We start from the raw sequence: 24986 nt of genomic DNA, 5'->3' as shown, positions 1-24986 counted from the left end.
AATATTATTAAAAACAAGGTCTGACCATGGAGCCGATAAACATTCTAATGACATCCTATTTTTGAGGCCAAGATGTCTTTAAATCTTTTCTCACACAGAAATAATTTTTGCTTTATGAGCAGGTATTTGAGGTGTAACACACAGTTGTTACCCTTCTGCCACCTGAGAGTCAGAGGCTGAATCCATTTGAGTCTGGGGTTGCTTCTTTCCCTCAGTAAGTCCTGAACAATGACTTGTCAGCAAAAATGTCTTCTCCTGCCATCATTTATTCTAGTTACAGAGTTATTTCTTTTCTCTCTACAGATTTTGTGTTGCTTCGTGTGTAGTGGATCTTTTTGGTCATCAGCAGATGGATAACAAACAAATGGAGAAAGATGTTGTGAATAGTACTTGCAAAATTAGGCATATGAGTATCAAATACCTTCAGTAAGCCACAAGGAGAACTTATAAGTAGTAAAGGGGGAAATCAAGAGATTTATTTCCTACCTCTTCTTTCCTTTTCCTGTAACAATGAATAGAAAATATAGTGCATTAGCACTTGAACTATTTTGTAGGTCAGACACAGCAAAAAGCTTATTCTTACATACTTGTGGATAACCTGCATGTAGTGTACTGTGGCATTACTGTGAAGAACTCAAGAAGAATATAGGACCTTGGATGAATGTTAGAGTCTTCTTTTACATAAGATGAAAATTCACATACTTGAGAAAAATTGTAATAAAATGGGCAGGTACAACATAAACTAGGCAAAACCCTCTGAGTACCAAGCATCGGTCTTTAATTTTGAAGTGGCATTATAACACTAGTAAAATAAGTTTGTAAAACTCAGTTTAAGTACAAGTCTTCAGTAACTATTCTTCCTTTTTTGTGCTTTTCTAGTATGAATATAAATGCTCCACGAGAAACTCAGACATCTACCACTTTATTAATGAGTTTTCTTCTATAAATTGACCCTGACTGCTGCTGGAAAATATGGCTTAAATGAAGTGTGGCTTTGAGACTAGGCAGATTAGTAAAATATTAAAGCATATATGTTCAATTTTATAAATATCTTTCTTGCTAATATTTCAAGACTAAATATTTTTTGTCTGAATGACAACCTTTAATGAACAAACTTACGGTACAAAATCTGCAAAGCTCCCTCTGGATCTTATTTTTCACTGGCTTCCATCTTTTAGTCACTTACACATCTGCAAAATGGATTTTAAATGACATCACTTAACCTAATAGCCTTTGAAACTCATTTTACTTAAATACAGACAAGTTCTTAAGGACAAAACACAGGAAAGCTGCATCCCTTGTCTTCTCTGTGAAATACAAACATGAGATGGTGGTAGAAATTAATATATTTTGTGTGTAACCAGCAAGCTCAATTCTTGGTGGGAAAGTCTGCAAAAGCAAAATAAGCTCCTTGTGTGACTGTAAAAAATAATGTATCTGATGAAGCATTTATGTACTCAAAAGAAACACACACATGAAGTGTGGGAGGTTCTTGCAAAAATATCCACGTGCCTGACTAGGGGGCCATAGTGACTTTGTTAGGATTTTACCTTAGAACCTTATGTTTTTCATACTGACTGTCACGCCAATACAAAAAATTTAAAATAACTATTTGATCGCACACTAGTTAACTGAAAATCAATGTCTTTTATTAGTATTTATGTTGATGACAGAAAATTCTTAATTATGTTTAAATACATACACGTATACCCATAGACAAATTCTGTTTTTACCATACAAGTCTCAGTAAGCTACTCAAGGACTAAGTACCATATAAGTTGCTTGAGATATTGTGACCAGATGGTTCACAGGGCTAGTAATGGATTATAGTGCTTTCTAGCTCCAGATTGCCAGTTCAAATCTGGGTCAGGTTGACACTGTCTGAAAATTATTACTGTTTGGTGGCTTATGTGAAATAAGTTGGAGACCTCAATACACTTCCTAAAGGCTGGGTTAATATAACACAAATGTCACCAGATGATTGTTGGTTTCAGGGCTCAAGCTGAAGCACACTGAAGTCAGTAGAAAAACTTCCATTGATTTCAGCAGGCATTGAATTAGATCTTAATTATGGAGAATGACTGCTTTGTGCTCTCAGAAGTGGTTATTTACAAGGGGGTGAAGGACACCCACAAACTGCTCCTGGGAGATGTGCAGTGCTGCCAGCTAGGATAAAGCAGGAGGTGCTTATCTGTCCTTGTACTCATGGAGGATGACTATACAAGGATGTGACAAGTCTTTACTGAAACACACTAATCTTCCTGGATTTAGGTAAGAGTGGCTTATTCTGGCAGAGTGCTAGAGAGTCAAAACCTCTCTGAAAGTTTACATTATCATTCTCTTGTTAGGCTTGGTGCTGGTCAACAGGTCACATAAATGGCTCCTATATTTTTTATAGATCACCTGCTCTCACCTAAGGATAGTTTTGGTTTTGTTTGAGCAGCAGAACTCCTTTGAACTCCAGAGAGGATGACCTGGCTTCAGTCTAAAGTGCCTTTTGTCACCATCCAGGCTCCATTAGTGCAGCAATGAATGAGAAGTGACTTGATCCTTGGGGATAAGTGCCATCATAGGGAAAAAATATTAGATATTGAAAGCTCTTCAGTTTAACTGACTGGAAATTTAAACCAGACAGGTAAAAGTGGGAAATGAGACACAGTATTATCACAGTAGTTGATTAGCCAGTGGCTCACACCAGTAGGAAAAATGGAGGAATTGCCATTTCTATCATATCAAGTTCAGAAGACACACATTAATCTGATGTGCCACTGAACTATATCCAATAACACTGTTTGCATTGTGATAGTAACGTAGTATTATTGCCATGGGAACTACAAAAAAACCTCAAACTGAGATGCTAGTCTAGTGAACTACATGCATTAACCCCTGCCTTCTGCCCTCTTTTGAGCTTGGTTTCTAGTCCTACTCCACAGGCACTCAAGTACAACTCTTATTGTATACTTTCTGCACCCCTTAAATCAAATTCATTCAAATTTCAAAGTTAGCTCTTGGCTATACACCTAAGAACAAAATGTCTCACTCATTTGATATCCTTTTATGAAAACATCATTTGTTTAGAGAAGGAAGTTGCTAGATGTAGTTTATCTGGATTTTGCTAAGGCTTTTGATGCTGTCCTTCACAGAATCCTTCTGCACAAGCTGTCCAGCTGTGAAACAGGTAGGTATGTGGTGCTCTGGGTAGAGAACTGGCTGTGGAGCAGGGCTTAAAGTGTTGCAATATATACCCAGATGGTGACTGGCAACCAGCAGTGCTCCTCAGGGTTCAATTCCAGAGTCAGTTCTGTTCTATACTTTTATGATGATCTCAGCTGAATGCACAATTAGCAAATTTGCTGATGATACAAAACTGTGAGATATTGTTGACTCTCTCAAGGAATGAGAAGCCTTGCAGAGGCATCTAAAGAGACTGGAGTATTGCGGAATTACTAACAGCATGCCATTTAACAAGAAAAAATACCAGATTCTGCACCTGGTGTGGTGTAATGCCAGACTCATGTATAATCTCTGGCAGGACAGCAGCCCTGCAGAAAGGGATCTGGGGGTGCTGGGTGACAGAGGCTCCATGTGAGTCAGCAGTGCCCCAGCAGCCAAGAGGGCAAAGCCCACCCTGGGATACACCAAACACAGCATTGCCAGCTGGTCAAAAGAGGTGACTGTCCTGCTGTGTTCAGAGTTGGTACAGCCTTTTATGGTTTTATTTTGTATTAGTTTGAAAACAAACCAGTGGGAAATCTCAAGTCAGTGTTGTGATAACACCTGCAGGTTCCCCACCCACCTATTTCTTAATGTGTTTACCCATGGCCTATTGTTCTGCCTTTCCCCACCTGACATGGCCCTGGCTACTCCCTCAGGTTTCCCTATTGGCTCCTGTACCCTAACTCTGCCCCTGTACCTGCCCTGTGCCCAGAGGTCACTGGGCCTGTGTGCTGTCCCTGCCCCTCTCCGTTTCCCTATAAAACCCCTCACCCTCTGCCATCTTGCATCTATGTACCATGTAGTGTTCGCACCACATGTGGCTGTGCATGTGAGGCCTTCGCCCTCGAGGCATCTCTGCCTCGGGGAGGTCGTTGGCCTCTGCTGCACCATGCGAATAAACATCTTCCATGGACACAACGCACAGACCCTCCTCGCCTCCTTTATCACCGCCGGTTGTGGAAGCAGATGAAACCAGAGCTAGCCTTATGGCTCCCCAGCCGGTGAGAGCGCAGTGTCCAACCCTCAGAGGAAGAGTTTGGTGCACTGAGGCACTGAACCAGGCTGGGCAGAGAAGTTCTCGGGTAAGGTCTGCTATATAATATCCTTTAAACCGCAACAAGTCAGGATTAAAATTTAATAAGAAAAATTAAAAATAACTGAAATAATACAAGGAAAAACAGTGACAAAATCAGATACAACCTAACACTCTGTTAGGGTGATGGTAGCTGTCCAGCTGAAGTAGTTCAGTTGAAGCAGTGATCCTGTGAAGGTCTGGTCCCTACCTGAAGGTCCAGTGGTTGCTCTTGTCCTCTGGGAACCCAGTAGACAGGCAGTTCCAAGGCCAGGTTATATCCAGGTGTGAATGCTTGGCTCCTCCCTCCTGGGTGGAGCATCTCACAATAGGATAAGTCCATGAATCATGCAGTGGTTTCTTGATAGCCCATTGACTGTTATCAGGGGTGGGTCATTAGCAGGAGTTAACAGCTAATGCCCTACAGCTGGTGGTAATAGAATACTAAATAAATCTATATTGTAACCTAGGACATATTTTTAGTCAGATGCTGGTAACTTGGGGATTTTACATTCTAGGTAAATATTCTGAATAAAGTTTCAGGTCTGTTGTTGAATTGCTGTATTTTAGAACCCCTAATTTTTTTCCATGTCTAGTTTTTAGCGTAGAGGAAAAGAACAAATCTGACCAGTTTACTGTTGAAGTAAATTATAATAACTGATACTTTCAGGAGGGACCCTTCCAGCGAGAGAACAAAGAAACCAGATTTTGGGACTGGGCAATGAACAGAGTCAGAGTAGAAAAAACAGATAAAATTATTTTCATAGTAGATGCAGCAGTATAGGTGTTCAATTTAGTCTTGAGATTAAGAGCAAGATAATCCACAAGGAGATAAATCAAGGAAAATTTACGGACTTTATCCAGGCCTTTACTGTCTCAAATAGGAAAGGAGAAGTGTTTTTTTAATGTAGAACTTACTGTTGTATTGTGTTGTATGCTCCTGAAGAAATAAAATCACAAACCAGAAAATTCACATCTTCATGGGACTATCATCAAGCAGGTGAAGAGGGGTGAGAGGTAGTTCCAAATTCAACACCTAACAGTTGGATGAAAGATTATGTTCCTATTACCAGAAGAAATCAGACATCAAGTCTGCATGTGAGATATGATATAAATTTGGATACCATTTAAAACCTGCATGATTTTAAATTTTGTTTGTATTTGTTTAGCAATGGATAAGGACCAATAGCGTTTAATGAGAATTATAGAATCATAGGATGATCTGAGTTGGAGAGACCTTAAAGATCATCTATTTCTAACCCTTCTGCTATGGAAAGGGACAGCTCTAATTAACAGCTTGGTGAGAGCCCCATCTAACCTGGCTTTAAGCAATTTCGGAGATGGGGAATCCTGAGCTTTTCTAGCCATATGATTATGTCTTTTATATTAAACACAATTAGGTTTAAATGAAGATAATTTAGCTTACTTTAGCTGCCTTCTTTTCATGTGTATAAACATAGTAATGCCCACCAAAAAGTTTAGGGTAGCTGAAAAATGCATAAAGAGAATCTGTAAGAGTTGCTTATTTTTACACATAAGCTTAGGGAAGTCTTTTGTTCAGATTTCTAAAATGTTTTGGTGTCTTGTATATAACTTCAGATGTAGATATATTATGTTTTCTGTGTGCATATATATATATGTATAAATATGCGATATGAAATGCCATTTTCTTTGGGAAGCAATTACATTCTCATTTAGCCATATAATTTAGAATAGATTTACATAAGAAAATAATTTAAATGTGATATTGTTTTATGAAATCACACAAAAAATCCTTCTCCTTTGCCTTAATTATCTTTTCTGTGCTACTCTCCCTCCTCCCTCCTTCAGCTCTGCCAGTAACTTTTAAGTTTGTTAATTGGCAGGTGTGATAAGTGAGAACACAGAATCTCTGTTGAATGATCACAAATCCTGGGTACTTGCCTTGAAGATACACCTTTTCCCATATGCCTATGTCATTTCTGTTTACACACTCAACAGCTGACAAAGGCTAATTGCTTACTGGGAGATACTAAAAGTCTTGGTGATGTCACGGATTTGTACTGTGTTTTTCAGAACTGGCCTGACCTAGAAAGAATAGGCTTCATAATGTCTTCCTGAGGTGAACCAATGGACTGAGAAGGAATGATTGCCAATACAAATCTGCTGAACAGATTATTTTGGGTCAGACAAGCACTATGGCTGGGCACTGAGGAGAAAGTTATGCTACAGTAGAAGTTTTTTGCTTATAACATGAGAAATATAGGATAGCTAAAAATTTACAGATGTATGTTTGTGGGGGTTAAATTATTTACTGAGGTTTGCTTCTAATTATTGATTCATCTTATCTGATCACAAGTATTCTTTTCCCAGCTGTCTGTCCATTTATTTTGTCTTATTTTTTCCATTGTTTTTAGTAGGATTGCTCTTAACATGGAATTGTGGTTAGAGCCATGCTGAATAAGCATATATGTGGGTAATTTAAAACAGGAGGGTCATGTTAATCAAAGACTAATCTATACTGGACACATATTTTATCTATGTTTGTATAAACTCATGCAGGCAGTGAAAATCTGATCAAATGAAAACTTCCATCAAAGTAAAACCTGTCTGAGCATCAAGTGAGCACAGGTGAAGTGAGAAGACAACCAGAGACTGTAGCAATCAGTGCTCTGGATCAATGCTCTGGATTATAATGAAGTAAGACCTTGCTCTCCATTCTGTGTGGTAGCTATCTCTCTTCTTTATGCAAAGTGTGCACAAAACAAGAGAAAAGGAGCTCAGAATTCTTTTTTTAACTCATTGAAGGACAAACAGAAAGTCATTAATATCTCCACAAAGACAGTACAACTTCTGTAAACATTGTTTTTCCATCATTATTCTGCATCTAGGCTTTCTGCTTCAGTTTTGACATCAGCTTGTATTAGAAGTGAATTATATTTCAGGTGTTTCATAAAGATCTGTTTCACAATTTTGTGTGAAAAATTACCTGTGTATGGATGTCAGAATTCCCTAAAAATTCAGACATATTCAAAATTTCATGTATTTGAAATTCAGCTAAAGAAAAATTACTGCCAAAAAGTCTTATTCAGTAGAATAGTCCTTCATGTAATATAAACTTACCCTGTAAATGTTGATTCCCAGAAAAACAAGACCCATCAGTGAATGAAAAAATATCTTTCTGGTTTTCATTCCTGTTTAAGGAAGATAAGAATTAGAAGAGAAGCAGTCATTTGGAGACTGAAAACAGAATATTGTAAACAGACCTGTCAGCTTAACATTGCTGCTACCTAAATGGGAAAAGTACGTGATACACAAAAATGTGCAGGTAAACACTGTCTTTTTCTGCTAGTCCTACAAGCTCTCACCCTGAATTGTCATAGGAGAAGTTGTTAATTACACATAAATGCTATTAAAATAACTTCCTACGATGTGTGCATTTTGCATTATATACATCAATCTGCTACAAGTTAATACCTACCCCAGGGTTTCCTTACAATGTGGCTGCTACACTAGTCTTCCCTCTTCCCCAAAGACTGCCTTACATTTGACACTAATAAGAGATTTGTAAGGCTGTGCAAAAAAAACAGGAACGTTTTTAACCTCAGAGTTTTCCCCAGCCATTTGGATTGGTCATAAAATTTTACATTGCTTCAGTTGATAACATGAAAAATATTTAAACTAACCTAAATAAGATAAATATCAGGGAAACACAAGGAATTGGATAAAATGTTTTTAGCACAGCAGCATTTTGGGGCTCCCTGAGTTCTATTATGTATTTTCTGGAGTATGGTATCTAAACTTTTTGCACTTGTTCAGGGCTTTCAGAAGGCCCTTGGTGATATTGTGAAGGATTTCTGTACACAGCTAACATGAACACTGAAGGAAGAATAGAGCCCTTCAGTTCCCTTCTGTCTGTGTAAATCTTCAGATGTTCTGAGCAGCCTTTTGATATTCTTCAGAAATGTAGCTGGAGTATGGTTGAGAATTTCAGTGTGATAATCCCATGTTGCTAGTGATATTATAAGTAATATTAAATGTCAAAAATAACAAAAGACAGACTGTCTTTTTTTTTTTTCCCATTCCAGTCAAAGAAATAGTTATTCAAGTTATTCAAAGCAGTAGAATATTTCACAGGATTTGGTAGAAATCTAACATCAGTGCTTTTTCTTTTTCTTTTTCTTTTTTTTTTTTTTTTTTTGCATGCAGTCAGACTTAGCTGATTTGTACTTATTTTGTACATATGTCAGGGCCACCAAAGGAAGTAAGTGCTAACCTATCTCATAGCATGCGCCTTGACAGCAAATATTATAGGTCACAGAATCAAAGCTACTGGTCACCCACTGTGTTGCATTTATTATTGGGAAACCTCATATGAAAGCTGCCATTCTCACCAAGTCTGGGCACAGAGACTCAGTAGTAGCTGTCATTCTTGGAGAAGTCAATTTGTATAGAAACTACAGAAAATACAAATAACAAACAAGTTTCTGTACTACAAAATAATGGCCTATTTAGGGCACTTTATAAACTATTCTTATCCACATTGATTTGGAATGCAATTCTGTGATGTGACAAAGGGTTTATGAGCCATGTGTGGCTTGTGGCTTTTATCTTTTTCTTTTTTCTTTTTCCTTTTTTATTTTTAATGAATGCAGTTTTATTTGCATTGGTAGAGGGTGAGAAGGCTGGAATAAGAGTTAATGCTAGCCAGAGAGGTATCAGCAAGGCAGCTGAGCAATGATGGCTGGAATTATGGCTGTTTTGAGCTTTGCACTTTTGGAAGGCATTCAACTGCCTCCTGAATTAAAAATCTAACAAAATGTAGGCAGAGGATAGATGGGGAGCTGGGTATTAGAGGAAGCTGATGAAATAAAGATCAGATCTTATTTAGACATTGTGTCTAGAACTGAGTTCTTAGTTCAGTGTTTTATTATTTCCTGGTCTACTTTGATATGTCATAAACTCTACGTCTTTTCAGAAAGCTGTTAAAAGCATCCTGGCATGGTTTCCTGGTAGTTTGGGTTTTTTTCAGGGTTCTGCAAACCTTCATTTTGGATACAAATACAGGTGTCCTGTCAAGTGCTAAGATCTAAAGTAGAACCAAGCATCCCTCTTCCATCAAAATACTATTGACCAGAAAATTATTTAAAACAAAAATATTAATTCATTCTGTTGAATTTGGCAAGCCTTTATAGATAATCAAAACAACAAAAAAAAGGAAAATTTCTCTTCAGAAAAATCTTCATTATTTCACTCTCTTCAAAAGAAAACATCTTAGTTTTGGCAGATGAGAGATTTGAATATTGTCTTAGAAGCAGATTTTTAGAAAGGGTTTTGTAAAATATCACACAAACCAAAATATTTTGGCTAATCCCCTTTCTCTTCTGGTCTCTTGAGCAAATTGACAATGTTTATTTCAAGCAGATCTGAGGTGGGTTTTTTCTTTTCCTTTTCTTTTTTTTTCTCCTCTCAACATTTAAGTTTTGAGCAGTATTAAATCAACTTGGATATATGTAGCTCTGCACTAAGATACCTCATAAACACTTCCTGCCCTCAGTGTTTTATAATGGTCTTCCTGTTTTAGTGCTGGCACTTCGACCCCATGCAGTTTGCAGTAACAGGGTTAATTTTTAGTTCAGGGCAATAGGGACTTGTCTGACATGGCTTAAGCTGTAATCACACCTATCAACGAGGCTCCAGGTCTGCAGCAGCACATTTATCTAGGGCTGACTGGATCTAAGCTGCAAATACCTAGAGCATAAAAACTCTTACTATGAAGACCCTCACCCAAATTCAAAAGCAGTGTACTTTTCTCCACTTACCACTTTTTGATATTTAACTGCAGTATTTTCTAGATGCTTATCAGCTGTGTTCCACCACTATATCTAGTCACTTCAAGTGGCTGCAGAGATTAATTTTTCCATTTCAGACAAAGGCCTAGTCTAGTTGACAATTTTGTGCATGCTTTTGGAGTTAATGTAATGTAGAAAGCACTGTTGGCTTTGCTTGCTGAGAATGTGGGTGTCAGGGCTGTGGAGACAGGCTGGCTAGCAGGTGCTTTGGGACTAGGAGTGACAGGGCTGCTGGTGAAGTATTCATGCTTGGGGCTGCTGTCAAGAGCTGGTCAGAGCTGTATAAGGATTGGAAGGGCAAAAATGAGATCAAAGGAATGAATTAAAAATCTCTCCAGAATCTGAAAGCCTAGCAAACCTGACCCAGAGGAGCTCTTCTCTTGAGTTTGACTATACCCCTTAATGATGTTGGGAGAGGTTTGATCTTCTTGGTGGCCCTGTGTGAGGTCTCCCTTACAAATTATTCGACTAGTTAGTGAGTCCTTCCAGGGAAACTGAGGCGCATCTGTAGCATATTGCCCTGCTAATGGAAGTTACCCTGCAGGTGGCAAAATTTTTTACTTTAAATGGTTGAGCTAGTTTAGGTCGTGTGTTGCTTTTGGCTAGAGACTTCCAACAAATCTGTTTAATTCAGTATAGGCACTATATGTTCCCTTGGTAGGGACAAAACTGTTCATCTCTCTCCCTCAAACAAGGGTGATCTAAACATAATTGATTGTAACATCTATCTTCCTTATGTAAGAAGTTTGCATCAAAACATCACTCTATGTAGCTGGACAGGACATTGAGGAGTTTACTGGAATATGAGGCTGAATTTCTGAATTGTATCCCTGGTGTCTTTGTGCTGATATCATTAGGAATTTTGCTTGACTCTTCCCTGGCATTGTGCCTATGCATAGAAACAGACCTGAGGTGAAAAGGTGTAATGCTTTGTGTTAAATTTACGTGTGTGATTAACATGCCAGCCAATAAGAACTCTATTAACTTTATTTGAGTGCACCCAAGAAAGGGTACAGATGTAAAATTTTGTAAAATTTGCATTCCAGAGGTTATTTGATCCATGCAACTTACTTTTTTCTACATTCATGGGATTCAGACTTGTCTGACTCCCTCCTCTGCTCATCCTGCATTTCAGGAAGGTCATAGTTATAGCAAAATCTGCTGCAGTGAAGAGCTGCTGAGAGAGCTTCCTGGCCTGCAGTGTTGTTGAGAGGAAGCTCTGTGCTGCCACCAGTAGATTTCCATATGTGGAAAGTCTTCTGAGATGGAGCTAGCTTAGGTGTTCTTGCTCTGTGTTGGCCACTGCTCAGGCACAACTGCAAACTGGGCATAAGGTTTAGCATTCCTGCCACTTTGCTTTGCCAGGTCTCAATTTGAGTGCTTGAAGATTTGACTTCTTTTGGTATAGTCACAAATGCAAGCAGGAAGTCCACTAAGAACAAAAAATACATAGTGATAGTAACCAAAAAGGGGTGGGTGGCTTATGCAACAACCCACCCCCAAATTAATGCTGCTTATCTTGTATAATGAATCTCCTCCTCCGCTTTTCTCTCCAACTAAGCTATGAATATCTTGAATTTCTAGAAGAAAAAAGAAAAAAAAAAAAATCCCTGGTCAACCCTGCAGTGCTAAAAAAATCTTTCTTTATCCTTTAAGCTATCAAGTTCCAGCTGTTCCCAGAGTTCACTGATGTGTCAGGAAGGAATTGCTTTAATACTTTCATAAAGAAATATTTGCTCATACAGACTGTTAAGCTTTGACTGTTGATCAGGGGACATTGTCTCTTTACCACCACAGGCTGTTTCTCTAGCTCTTAAGCAGTACACTTTGCTGCCCACCATGAGCCATCCTTTCCCAGCCAAAATGGTCATGAGTGATTTTCACATTCAGAACCCTGACTGCCAAAGTCAGATCATACCCTCATGACCCATATAAAATCTGTTATCAATTTCCTCTTGCTATGAAATATAAATTATTAACAGACCTGAAGCATCTGCTACACCAACTATTTAAAGAAATTATTTTTTTCCTTAAACAGTAGAAGCAAAAACATCACAGCAACTATTTTTATTCTGTAACATAAGTGGATTAGATTTATCACTGTTGGTTCAGGTTCCACAATAAAGTAGATTTATTTATTGTTAGCTTGGGTTAAAAGAGGGAAAGAGGTGTCCAAAATCTTTCCACACACATCTGTTAGATTAGAACATGGGAGCTCACATGCTTGCTTTTTACTCCTTTGCCTGCTTCATTGCACTCAGGCCGGAGAGTCAGGATAGTGCTAGTGGGAGAGTAGAGCTGCTGCTCGCAGAGTGAATTATGTCAGACAAGCACATAACTGACTATGCAGTTACATCCTAACATAAAAATAAATGTGAGTATAGATGCTACAGAGACATTTACCAAAGCCTTTTTTACAGAGATATGCAAATATGTGTGTTGTGTTCCTCATAAGAACTAACAAATGTGTAGAGCTCTTTAAGAGTTTAACAAAAGTGCCTTTTTTTTTTTCTTGTTTTTCTTTTAGGACAGTGGGTTGGGCTTCGGTGTCTGCTGCAATGGAAGAAGGAGCGATGGAGGGACAAGACAGAGCTGGGATGCTGGGGAAGACACTGAAGGATCAGACTTGCTGTCCCTGCTGCTGACAAACACTTAGGGGTAATAATTGCTGTAGTTTCTGTTCCTTCTTCTCCTCCCTGTAGCAATAACTTGTACCCTGACCCTCCCTAGGTCCATCACTGCTATCTGGTTGCCCATGGACCTGGCCTGAGCAGCAAAAAGAGATCCCTGGGCTGCTCTGCTGCCCCAGAAACTCCTCACACCTCGAGCTGCTAAAGGGTGACCCGTTCACCTGGCTAGAGCATGGGCCAGTGAGTGCTGGCAAGTTCAGAAAGACTGGGGAGATGGCAGCTGGAAGCAGTAGGATGTGCTGTTTCTACCTTTGTGCTGCTACTCTGTGCTTTCCCAAAGGGGACTCCACAAGTGGACACAGGTCTCCAAGACTAAGCTGTGCATATCATGAAGGAGCTGAATGGCTGAATGAAAATTGTCTGTTTGCATATTATTTTGTTAATCAAACACTTTTTCTCAAAAGAAATAGGATTTTCTCTGGAAGGCAGAGCAAAGCTTGATTGAGTAGTGCATTTATATTAAGTTTAACTGGTTAGTCTTAGCAGTCTCATAGGATGTATTTTTAATTTCCTGCCCAAAATGTCTGTGTGATGTGTGTCATGTTTTTAAGCAGAAGATATTTTCACAGAAGATGCACTGGTGCTTCTACAATGAGCATATATCTGATTTGCAAAGTACCCTGAGATCCTCTACATTCCTCACGGGAAATATTGTCTCTGGCTTGCATTTCTCTAAGGTTGGTGGATTCATTAAAAATCCCAGGAAGCTCTACATAATGATTTTGTAGTAATGACTGCTGGTTTTCATAACTTTTTAGTATGTCAGTTAATTCTTGCCTCATGACAGGTCAGTTCTTTCACACCAGAGTTCTCAGTCATTGCCTTGACATCCAAACATTGACACTGCTCTTTAAAAAGTGTCTAAAAGACGGTACATAATTATTTTCAAAGTCATACAGTCATTTTTCTGCTATCAAAAGACCCTATGAATTTTGCCTACTATAGGCAGAAGACAATGATCAGAACAAAATTTCCTGGGTTCTTGCATAATAACTCCCTTGGGGGTTTTTTGGGGGTTTGTTTTTTTGGTTTTTTTTTTTTTTTTTTTGTAAACAGTATAAAACCCCTACAGCAACATCACTTTAAAAATTATCCACTTTCAACTTTGAACTACAATTCATGAATCAGTGGGAATGTGTTATGGTGAAGCATTGATAAACATTGTACATGATCTGCTGGCTGCATTTAACACTACAGCTGATTTTTCTTAAATTTGGGGGGAAAGCTTAATGTTTTTCAACTATATTACTCTGGGCAATGATTTGTCCTTTTGGTATTATGCACTTTCATCAGAAGTGCAGTGAACACTTTACAAACCTGTGGAGTACATGGTAATTTTACTGAGTACATTTGCATGGAGACACTGAGTTACACCACCCCCAAATTTAAACCTGGATGTGAGTCTCTGATGGAGCTCTGAACACAGTCCTGGAGCCCTCATTTCTCACTGACAGCACACTATACTGGACTACAATCAGTTTTGCTGCTTTTAGTATGCATTCCGCATCCTCAGGATGGCATGGCATCTCTGATGCGATGATAGTTTAAATCTTCCAAGCAAATATTTATGTAAGAAATATTAGCACTTTAACTGAGATACTGAGAGGAATAGTGGTTTGGGTTTCTATTTCCTTAGAAAAAGACAAGGCCCAAACTCTTACCAGATTAAATAAAAACCCACTTTCTTCTTTGGGTTTATGCTGTTGTCTGGAAAGAATTCATATGGGGATTTGTCCTGCTTTCTGAATCATGAGCTTCTTTGAGGTTTACACATTGTTCCTGTTCCACTCTCCTCTTAGCTAAGTTGAAACTTGATTTTAATGATGCCTTTCTTCTTCATGAACAAATAGCAGTTGCTTCTGCTGTCCTCTGTAGTTTTCCCACCTGATTTCTCTCTGTCTTGAGCAGCTGAGAAAACTAGATATGCCATTTCTGATTCAGCAGGGGTCTCATTTTAACTGCACTCACCCATTTCCCTTAGTTGTTTTGTAAACAATAACTTCCTTTGCCCTATGTTTCTTCATGGCATTCTGTATTAAAGACTTCTTTCATTTACAGTATGATATATGCTCCATATCTGTAGTAATTTAATAGTTTCCCCAATACCTGGAGGCATCTTTCTTCAATACAAACTTTGTAGCTGCCACATCTCTTTGCTGTGCTGCTCTTTAATTTCCTGTTGTCTTCTGGGACACATAGAGGCTTCTTTCTGCAGTCACTCCATTGTTACACCCTTCTCTCTGTGACTTTGCAGCAAGAATTCCCTTATATTATGCTGGAAGAATGGAGTCCTCACTATGATGGATATTGCAACAGCTGCTCTTTCAGCCCAAAACCCCACAGACCCATGAGAAAAACAAATTGGTTTGTGTCTATGCCAAACAAGTACTACAACAAGTATCACACATACCACGAAATGTGAAGTCAAAATGCATAAGGGCTTTCAGAAGTGGATGTTTACCAGTGCTGCAGGCTGGACAGCCTGAGCTGCAGGTTTGCTTCTCTCAGTGTTTCTTCTTCCTGTACCAAGTGCTCTGCACTGAAGCTAAATGCACTCAAAGGGCCAGCACTAGTGCCTGTGGGCTTCTCTGTCCTGCTTGGGGCAAACTAGTTTAGCCTCTTTTAGTTAAGCTTAACCTCCAAAATCACAAATCAAATGTATGAGAAAACTAGCAAGGTATTTATTCTGTTTGTGATACTCACTTGGCCCTGTGGGTTCTGCTCTCTCCTTCACGTATTGCATAGTGCCTGGTTTTGGAAAGTAAACTCCACAGGGAAGAAATTATGGACTTTATCTCTCCCTCCCCCAGGAGATGATCAAGAGGAGAGGAAAAGAGATTCCCATGTGTTTCTTTGACACCACCACCAACCATCCAATACTAGTTTTTATATCACTCCTTGTCCATGCTGGAGTACAAAGCTTTTAAAGATAAAAGTTATCCTGAGATGAAGTGCTATAGTCAGTTGTTTTTAGTTTAAAGATCCTGTCATCATCAAAAATACTACAAAATATGATTTCTCTGTTAGTCTTTTGGATTGTTAATAGAATAGAATTTTAAAGGTATAGATTCTGTCACTTTTTAGGGGTCCCAAAAGCTCTACAAACAACATACAGGAGTTGTTTCATTCTGTGCAGAGTTGCAGTCATCTCCAGACTAAAATACAGCAAAGATTTACCAGTGCTATATAAATTTTTAGAAAGAACATTATGACTAATGTCATTTGCAGTAGAACTGCAAGGGGGACTTTGGTCTGCACGATGTAAATTTCTGGTTGAAAAGTGATGAGGATGAGGATAGCTGAGCAGTCTCCTAATGCTGCAGCATGGGATTGTCAGTGCTTCTGAGCTCATTGCATCTTGTCCAGGAGCAGTGTCCTGCAGCATCATGCTGCTGTTTCTACTCAGCTCTGACTCAGAAAGAAGAACGTCACCTTCTGAATCACGGGTGTCCTCTGTCATCTGGGATTTCACTGGAAATTTTTAAGGCATGCAGAGGGATCACAGTTAGTACCAATGCTTTGTGAATGAACCTAATGCATGATTTACCAGGCAGAAGCAGGACTGGATGTTGTCTGCAAGGCTCTCCTTTTGAAGCAGACCTCTCTACAGCCTGAGCCACCATCCCCACACTCTTCAACTTTTCTCTTAAGGACCTGAGATACTAGGTTTAGTTTAGGCGCCATGAAAATGCATTGCTGCTCCGCAATTCACTGAAAGCTGTGATCTACTGTCATTATTTAATTTCAGTGCCTCATCGACTCCTGATGTGCTGGCTGATACATTAATAACGTGTTTTTCACATGCATTTATCACTCCCAGGCTTCATGCAAATATTATGCAGCTGGTTTGCAAACCAGGTAGAAAGGCTGAGGCTGGGCTTCACAAGCAGAGACTGCTGCAAGGCAGGATTTAATCTTAGCCCCAGGCTGCAGCCATGACCGTTAGGTGGGATATGTGAAAGGTCAGTGCTTTTAAGATGCAGGCTGTGGCCAAATGACTAGTCGTGTATATGTGCAGAGAGGGATCCTGGGGAACTTAGGGACTTCTATACATTGCCTGCTTAAACCCAAGGCCACTATTGATTGTTGATGTAAATTCACTCATTTTACAGCTTTGAACAGGAAATTTTTTTATAAAATACTACATTTTAATCATTTGACCTAAAATCTCTCTCACTGTCAATGAATGCAAGATTCAGTGGATAATTACACTAATTTATTTCCAATAAATTTCACATTAAAATTATATACTGTAAAGAGATTTGATTGAAAATCTTGCTGGTTTGTCCCTTATTTGAAAACTTGTTTGCAATTAGTCAGGCTGTCAGATATCCAGAGAATGTGTTTGTTTATTTATTTATTTTTACTGAGGGGGGGGGCAGGGAGGAAAGCTATTTCTATAAGCATGTGGGAAAGCCTGTGGTAATCCTTTTGTGCAGAATATTTCACATCATAGTTCACCATAAGATAGCTCTTACCTTTTGCTTTAGTATGTTGTTTTCCAGTGGTACTAATGTTAATCACAGGCTATTCAGTATGTGCAAGTCAAAAAAAAAAAAAGAAATCAGGTGCCTGAAAATAGATGCAATCTTTAAATCCTTCCTCCCAACCTTCCCTCCCCGGACCTGTGAGCATGGGCTTTACTTCTTCATGTCCTTGGGACTCAGCTGGGGTGAGTGCTGAGCAGGGCTGTGTGTTGTGCCAGGGCCAGAGCAGCAGAGCAAGGTGTGACACTGAAGTCCTTGTCTAATAAGCCTCTTGGCCACAAAATTTACCCAGAGAGTTAGAAGATGAGGTTAACTCTTCTATTTTCCAGGAAAGCACTCCAGCTGCCTGGAGTGAAGCACTCTTCCTGCTCATTAGAGCTGCACCAGCAGCAGGGACCAGAGCAGGAAGATTCTAAAGGTAAGCAAGATTTATCTCATAAGCAAGAAGCTCACTTGTCTTGCACAAGGGGTCATGTTGTATTTCATTGCCTGTTGATACATAACTTCTAATGTAATTCACTTCATGCAAAAACACAGAAGTCATTCTGGGAAGGGCACAGCAATCTCTCCCACCAGTGGTTTAACTACAGAGGTATTGAACTGTTTTCTCTGCCTCAGTCCCTTCCTTGTTACTCACTGTTTTACCAGAACTGGTTTTCCTCCTCTTTTAATCCTCTGTTCCTTTTCATGCTATATCTGCCCCTAGCCTTGCTGAGGGATTACTTTACAGAAGACTTTTGTATAGCAGTCTGGAGTAAAATTTAAGCTATAAATTTTCAAAAAGCACAAAAATCAGAGGGATGTCTTAGGCTATGGTCAAATAATCACTGCCCATAGTGTTTGAATTGTTATTGCCCTGTGTCACCTGCTGCTGCCCCTAAAATTCAGAAAAGCTGGGTTTAATTTCAGGTTGTTCCCAATCCATCTGTAGCCAGCAGGGTTAAGTTGGACCAGGAATACAAACTGTCTAAGCATGCAGAAGCCTCTTAGGATCAGGACTGCCTTCTAGAACACCAGATCCTGTATGAAATTATGAAAGAATCATCAATTAACACAAGAAGCTTCCATTCTGGAAAAGACATGAAAGCATGTGAATAAACAAGTGAAAAAGAGGAGAGAGAGAAGATGGATTTACACACTGCAGAATTCTTATTGTACATCAATCCAGAAAGTAGCAAATAGCAGAAAAGTCATGGGCTTTCACTGTCATTATAACATTAATGAGAAAATGCTGATAGCAGTTGCAATGATTTTAAATTTGTGACCAGACACTAATATCTAAGAGGAGGGCTGTAATCTTGTTTAATCTCAGTGCTAGAAATTACTTTTCCTTACTGTATATCAACAGAAAAGGAGCTGTAGATATATTCCCTGGCAAAATCATTTCATTGAAGGCAAGACGCCTTTCTGAATTGCAGAATGGCCTCCTTAAAGTAAATGGGCCATTAGTGATTGAATTCAATCATCCAGATGATACCTCTAGCTGGCATCAGGGCTGAGTGCAGAGTGACAGATTTTATTCCGTGTCATGGGCAGTCTTCAAGAGCTCTCCAGAGACAAAGAAGGAGGTGCTTGCTGGGTAAGCCTGAGAGATGGCTGCATCATGCCTGGGTATGTGTGAGCTGGGTGTTAGCAGGGGTGCTGCGGCAGGATGTTTGGCTTGCCTGCACATCACAGCACCCATGTGGGACTCTTGCATACAAATGGGCAGTGGGGAGGGGAGAAGCCCTCTCCCATGTTACTGCACTTTTGTGGATATCTCAGCCCTCTGGGAGTCAGTCACCTCTGTATGGGCAGTGACTGCAACACAGTGCTGGGGTCACGATGACCTGAGCTCTTCCTGCATGTCCTTCATGCTGTGCCAATGTGTACCTACAGCACTGCTTACAGCAGACCCACGTGTCTGCCCTGTGACTGCTTTCTGGGAGACAGCTGCCCATTTATTTTATTGCTTTGCTTGTCTGGATTTATTGACGCAGGTTAAGAAAACCCCAAACCACACCTTTTCATAGTATGGTCATTTTGACTTTAAGCCAGCCACTTAGCCAGTGCAGACAGGCAGGTCTGTAAGGACAGGAGGTACTGAGAGAGAATCAGCGATCAAGGGAAGCCGTGGGGAAGCAAAGCAGCTCCAGGCAGTGCCCTCCTACCTCCAGGTTATTTCATCAACCCTAGATTAACAGCAGAGAGGTTATTTTGTCTACCTGGAGACATGGATTGATGTGCCTTGAGGGATGTGCTGCAGGAGAGAAGTTTGAGATTACTTACCTCTGACTGTTTCTGTGATAAAGTGCTGCAGCATCAGGGTGGTGGCTGACTAGTAAACATGATGGTTCAAGAGATCTGCTGGACAGATAGAAAAATTCACATGGCTATCTGTGTCTGAAGAGGGGCAACTGATTTAAAAGGCATCAAATTAAAAGCTACTAGAAACCAAACCCACTTAGCTACCTGCACAGCTGACACACACACACACACCCACCCACCCACAGATACTTGTTCTGCCTTAAAGGTAAACACAGGGCTCTCATCTCTGGAATGTGCAAATATTAAAAGTCTCTCATCTCTGGAATGTGCAAATATTAAAAGTGGTAAGTTAGTGGAGGAAATGCTGGGAAACCAACATGTAAATAGTGCTATTGCCGTCCTAGATTCAGATTTTATATCTGTGATATTAACATTGATATAGGTGGGCTACAAACAAAGTCAGAGCCTGTCTTACTGTAATAGTGACAATTTCATGTTGTCTGTTTTCTTTAATTTGAGCACACGGGTCAGCTGGACTTCCCAGTCCATTCCTTTGTATTTTCTAATTTAACAAAGGAATTATTCAATTAAATTAAAATATATGATTTTATGTAAAATATATTATTTTATCTCTGTTGCTTGACAGTGCTTATTTAGATAGCCATTGACATTTGAATCCACCAGATTTGGAAAAAGAAGAGCTGACCATGGAAAGCTACCATTTCACCACAAAAATCTTCAGGTTTTCTTTGTAGACACCAAATGGCCTGGTGTAGATGACAACTCTTCTACAGATGTAGCTCTGCATTGTCCTCTTAGGCAGCCTTCCTTCCCAGGTGTGATTGTAGGTTAACATGCTGCTATAAAGTCTGGCTTGGGCTGCCAGGCCTTTGATTAGAAAGAACTTGAAGGATTGAGCTGGATCAATAAAGTCAGTTTTAATTAGGGTGTAATAGTGAGTGTCAAAAGCTGCCAGACTCTGACTCAAACAGAATAAGAAAGGATCAGGAGCCAATTTCAAAGGTGAGTGAAAGAGGGAGTTTGTAGTAGACGGGGATTTTGAGGGAAATGAGAACAACACTGCTAAGGTTTAGGAAAAACCAAGCAGCAGGAAAGTAGGCAGCATGCAGACTGGGATCTTGGCAAAAAAATGACAATAAACATTTTTCCCTCAGTTGTTCTGTAGATGCTGAGTATATTAGTGGTGAAAGCAGTTGCACCTCAGCCTGGATCCTTTTCTTGGTGCAGAGTGGCTGCCTTCAGGATATATTAATCTAAAAAGACAGAAACATTAGATAGCAACAGAACATGAACTGAATTTTGATAAGTGTTTGCTTTTAAAAGGTTATACAGAATTTGATTGCAATCAGCAGCTGAGGGTAGGCTAGTCATTTTCAGACTCCTTCCATATGCTTTGATATTTGGCTATAGGTACCTGCATAGTCAGAATTTTAGTAAGTAATTCGGGTGTGCATACACAATTTTTCAGAGCCTGATTTCAGTCCATCTCCTTGATTAAAGTTCAGGTATTTCAGTAGTCATTAACTCAGCTCTCTAGTAATGCCAAAGCTTTGCCTTTTGGAGTACTTCTCTGGATATGATGTGGCTTTTCTGATAGAAAATTCTTGCAGCCCTTTGTAAAATATATGTTGAAATATTAGCTCATGCTTCATTCTTGTTATGTTGAAATAGAATCTGTCAGAAGTGCACTTGGAGTATTATTTTTTAAACAAATATTTTAATTTCTTTTAACGATGAAGTTTTTATTCTACATGGCAATATTGGGACCTTATTTACTTAATGTTCTGTTATCCCTTGAAGTTCTGCCAGAATAAACCACACCTTTATTTGCCACTATTAGTAAGTATTTGAAAATTAGATCAGAGTTTGGGTGCTTGCCCCTGGTAAGAAAATAAATAGATGATTATTATAATTAATAAAAAGGCAAATACCTTCAAGAGGTTAGGAATTTTGTTATCTTACTTTACAAAACCTAAGAGAATAAAGCAACCTGATGGGCTCCCAGCCAAATGGTTATCATATTATAACCACATGGGTCAAATTGTTTGCCTAATCACTTTCTATTCAAACATGCACACACAGAATAAAAATTTCCAGCTTAGAGGAAAATATAATATCTTAAATGTCTCAGAATAGTCTATATTTATCCATTTTAATGTAGCGGCTGTTTCATGATACATTTTTGTATTTGACTGTGGATCTTTTCATTAGCTGCAGCTTATGCAGCTGTTGCTTAAAGAAGTTCTTGATATTTAGCTTATTCTCAAGCACTTACCACTACCACTCTTTTGGAGGCTGCAACTTCCAATCTGCTGGTAGAGCTACTTGTGAAACTCTACCCGTTTCACCCAAAGTAGGTTAACAAAAATCTAATATTTAAACTGTGACAAGTCTAATGAATTAGATTACCTTGAAGGGAGAAGCAAAGTAACTCTATTGCAAATATTCTTCTGCCCCCATCTTGCCAAAAATTTCTGAATCCCTCAACCAGACCAGACAGAGGGCCTGAAGAGTCAAGCTTTGTGAAATTTTGTGGCCAGGTATTAATTAGTTTATAATCTTCTTTTTATTTTTTTCTCTGCGTACTTGCAAGAAAAAGAAAAGTTTAACAGTATGGTTAAGGGAAATATGAAGAACACTTTTTCACATTTACAGGGTGAAGTGGAACAGTAGTGAACCACATAATGGAATAACAGCAAATGGAAAAAAGCTTCACATAAGACTAACTCCGTCAGATTAGTTTCTGGTAACAACAGTGAGCCAGATACAGTAGTAACAGGTATAAGAACAAAATTATCTGCAGAACAGGAGAAGCAGAAGGAGAATTATCATCCATTTTTGCAGAAGGAGAAAAGGTCTACTTCTTGGAAAAAAACCATAGCAAAGGAAAAGTTAATAGCAGGAAAATGCATCCGTATGAATGTTTGAAGCAAGAGCTCTACCCAGGAAGTTAAAAACGTGCAATGCCTGGTATCAGATGGTAAACTTTTCAGAGGGCTGCAGGAGCTGCCTGTGGGAGCTCACCACTGCACAGGGCCTTGGGGGCTTTTCCAGAGATAATATGTTCTCAGTTTTCCCTCTAAATTTTCAAACAATAAGCATAGCAGGGAAGAAAGGCAGCAAACAGCTGTTGTAGCATGATGATATTTATATTTTTTTGATTCTGAATGATAATGGCAAAGGGCTAAATCCTGCCCCTTTTCACACCATTGTCTGTATCCCATTGGAGTCATCTCAGCATTATGAATGAAACTTAATTCTTTTCCAAATTAGCAGAACTTATTTTGTTGTGTTAGCAAAATAAGAGTAGAGGTCAACAGGTTTCATGAGAGGAAGGGAAGAGTGGCTTGAGAAACCACAGGGCAGGGACTGGCAAAAAGAGCAAGCAAGCAAATTGGACTAGGACCAACAGTGGCCTCAGTGCTATGCAAACTGGAGAAACCCTGCATTAACAAAATGGGCAAAGCACAAGAAATCCAGTGTTCTGTGACAGGCCACTTAATATACTGCATATAGCACATTTTAGTTCCCTGTAATTATAGTTATTATTTCATAACAGGTAACTGTAACTCTGATCCTGCATTAAGTGTTTTATATAATGTTATGCTGTTACAGCAATATGCCTGTGCTTTATAAAGTTTTATACATCCATCCAGATCTCACCCAGGTGAGGGGTCAGACAGGAGGTGTGGGCCAGGTGCTGGCTGAGGTCAGAATTTTGCAGCCAGGATGGGAGCTGTTGAGGCTGAGGGCAGGGAAGGAGCACCCTGAGGGTAAACCTGGGCTCATTGGTAGAGGCCACCAAGACACTGCGGGAACCATCAGCACAGGAAAACTATGGAGAAGGGGAAATGTATGCACACACTGCTGCTGTAGAGCTCACCACTGCAGGACTCCTTGGGTGAAATTGTGGCTCTTTTGAAGACATGGAATTTACCCTCGAATTCAGAGTAGCAAGAATGTCCCCTTTTCCTATTGACACTACTTTGTTTGCCTGCTAAAAGAAAGTGCTGTTAGGTTTTGCTAAGTTTTGTATTTCTATTTTTCAGTAAATTATAAGAACAGACAATTTTTTAATTGAAAGCACATGAAATTGTCTAGTGATTATGTATGGATTACACCCTTTATGAAAGCTAAGCACTGAAAAACAGAGAAATAAATATAATAAATCCTTACACTTTGACCATTACAAACAAATGCATTACTTCTATAAAGTGTGAAAACATTAATTCTCCATTGCAAAAAAAAAAAACTCTGTCTCTTGAACAGTAGGCTTTTTGTATACAATTCTCATTTTGCCATCTGATATTTTTAAGTGACATTGAAAAGACAGCCTCTATTAGTAAGCTTTGTTTAAATAATGTCATTCTTTCAGAATGATTTTTAATCTTTAATTAACAGGAAGACCTTGATAACAGAATGGGTCAGGTCCTTAGCAAGAATAGATAGAAACCAGATGTTTCAACTAAGAATCACCTTTTGTCACTTACACTATCCTTTTTTAACTAGAAGATTTTTAGAAGTAAAAGAAGCTAATCTTGAAGTGTTAGACAGTTTCTTTCAAGAGATTATTGGAATTGGCTGCTTTTCCTTTTGTCTGAGCTACGAATTTTGATACCCAAGGTTATATCAAAACAAAGCTGTCTAAAGTATGAATGTACGTCTGTAATGCTGTGATTACCTGTAAGACCCCCCCACATTTTTGTCTTATTTGTCTGACAAATCCCTCTCCTAAATCAGGAAGAAGAAAATTATGCAAAATCTTAACTGTCACTTAAATCTAAATTTCTCATTTTTGTGGTTACTAACAGGAACAGAATGTTGTGTTGTTTAAACAAACCCCTAGAGACTGAGATAAAATACTTCCAAAAGGATATGAATTGTTCCTGTTAATCTCAGTGGCATCTTATCTGTGATATAAAGTAAATTGAGTAAGTACTGCTGTTTAGCCTTTCTTACATAAGAAGAAAGTTAAAAAGTGTCTGTCAACAAAATTGATAGGGATAAAGTGAAAAATGAACAAATGAATGATACAATTATGCCACTACCTATGTGTCACTGTTGAGCAGCTAGCAGAGTAATGAAGGCACCAGTTCTCAGTGGCAAGAAGGAATGACCTTTATTGTTTTGATTTCATCACATATATAGAGTTCTCAAAAGTCACCCAGATTGGTCAGTCAGAAGCCTTCCCCCAGGCCTGATTGGCCAGGCCTGCACTGTCCAAGTTCTGGGACACTGTTCCAATAACATCCAAACTTTATCTTTATTTATAAAACACAAGAAGAATTCTCGTGGGAAGAACCTCTGCTAGCCACACCTATGGAACTTGTCTACACAGTATTTCAGCATACAGGAGAAGAATAAAAAACAAAGGAGGATTAAAAACTGAAGCACACTTATATAAAAAAAAAGTCACCACTGG

At 39.1% G+C, this 24986-nt stretch overlaps 3 long non-coding RNA genes across 3 annotated transcripts; 1 reads left to right on the top strand and 2 right to left on the bottom strand.

Annotated features, from left to right (window-relative positions):
* Positions 1-4655: 4655 nt before the first annotated feature.
* On the bottom strand, positions 4656-7462 carry LOC146440240 (uncharacterized). The gene is made up of 3 exons (XR_014851380.1): positions 7391-7462; positions 5207-5351; positions 4656-4715 (listed from the first exon to the last, which is right to left on the bottom strand). It is a non-coding gene; the product is annotated as an uncharacterized LOC146440240 (long non-coding RNA).
* A 2491-nt stretch (positions 7463-9953) lies between these two features.
* Positions 9954-14725, bottom strand: LOC146440239 (uncharacterized). Its single transcript, XR_014851379.1, has 4 exons — positions 14471-14725; positions 11191-11699; positions 10090-10397; positions 9954-10008 (listed from the first exon to the last, which is right to left on the bottom strand). It is a non-coding gene; the product is annotated as an uncharacterized LOC146440239 (long non-coding RNA).
* Positions 14726-15091: 366 nt separating this feature from the next.
* LOC146440238 (uncharacterized) lies at positions 15092-18393 on the top strand. Its single transcript, XR_014851378.1, has 3 exons — positions 15092-15302; positions 17626-17714; positions 18206-18393. It is a non-coding gene; the product is annotated as an uncharacterized LOC146440238 (long non-coding RNA).
* Positions 18394-24986: the final 6593 nt, after the last annotated feature.

The sequence above is a fragment of the Lichenostomus cassidix genome, chromosome 3 (genome assembly GCF_008360975.1).
Source record: "Lichenostomus cassidix isolate B80296 chromosome 3, HeHo_3.0, whole genome shotgun sequence".
Taxonomy (NCBI): domain Eukaryota; kingdom Metazoa; phylum Chordata; class Aves; order Passeriformes; family Meliphagidae; genus Lichenostomus; species Lichenostomus cassidix.
Note: the sequence above shows the minus strand (reverse complement) of the source record. Positions and strands in the feature narration are given on the sequence as shown.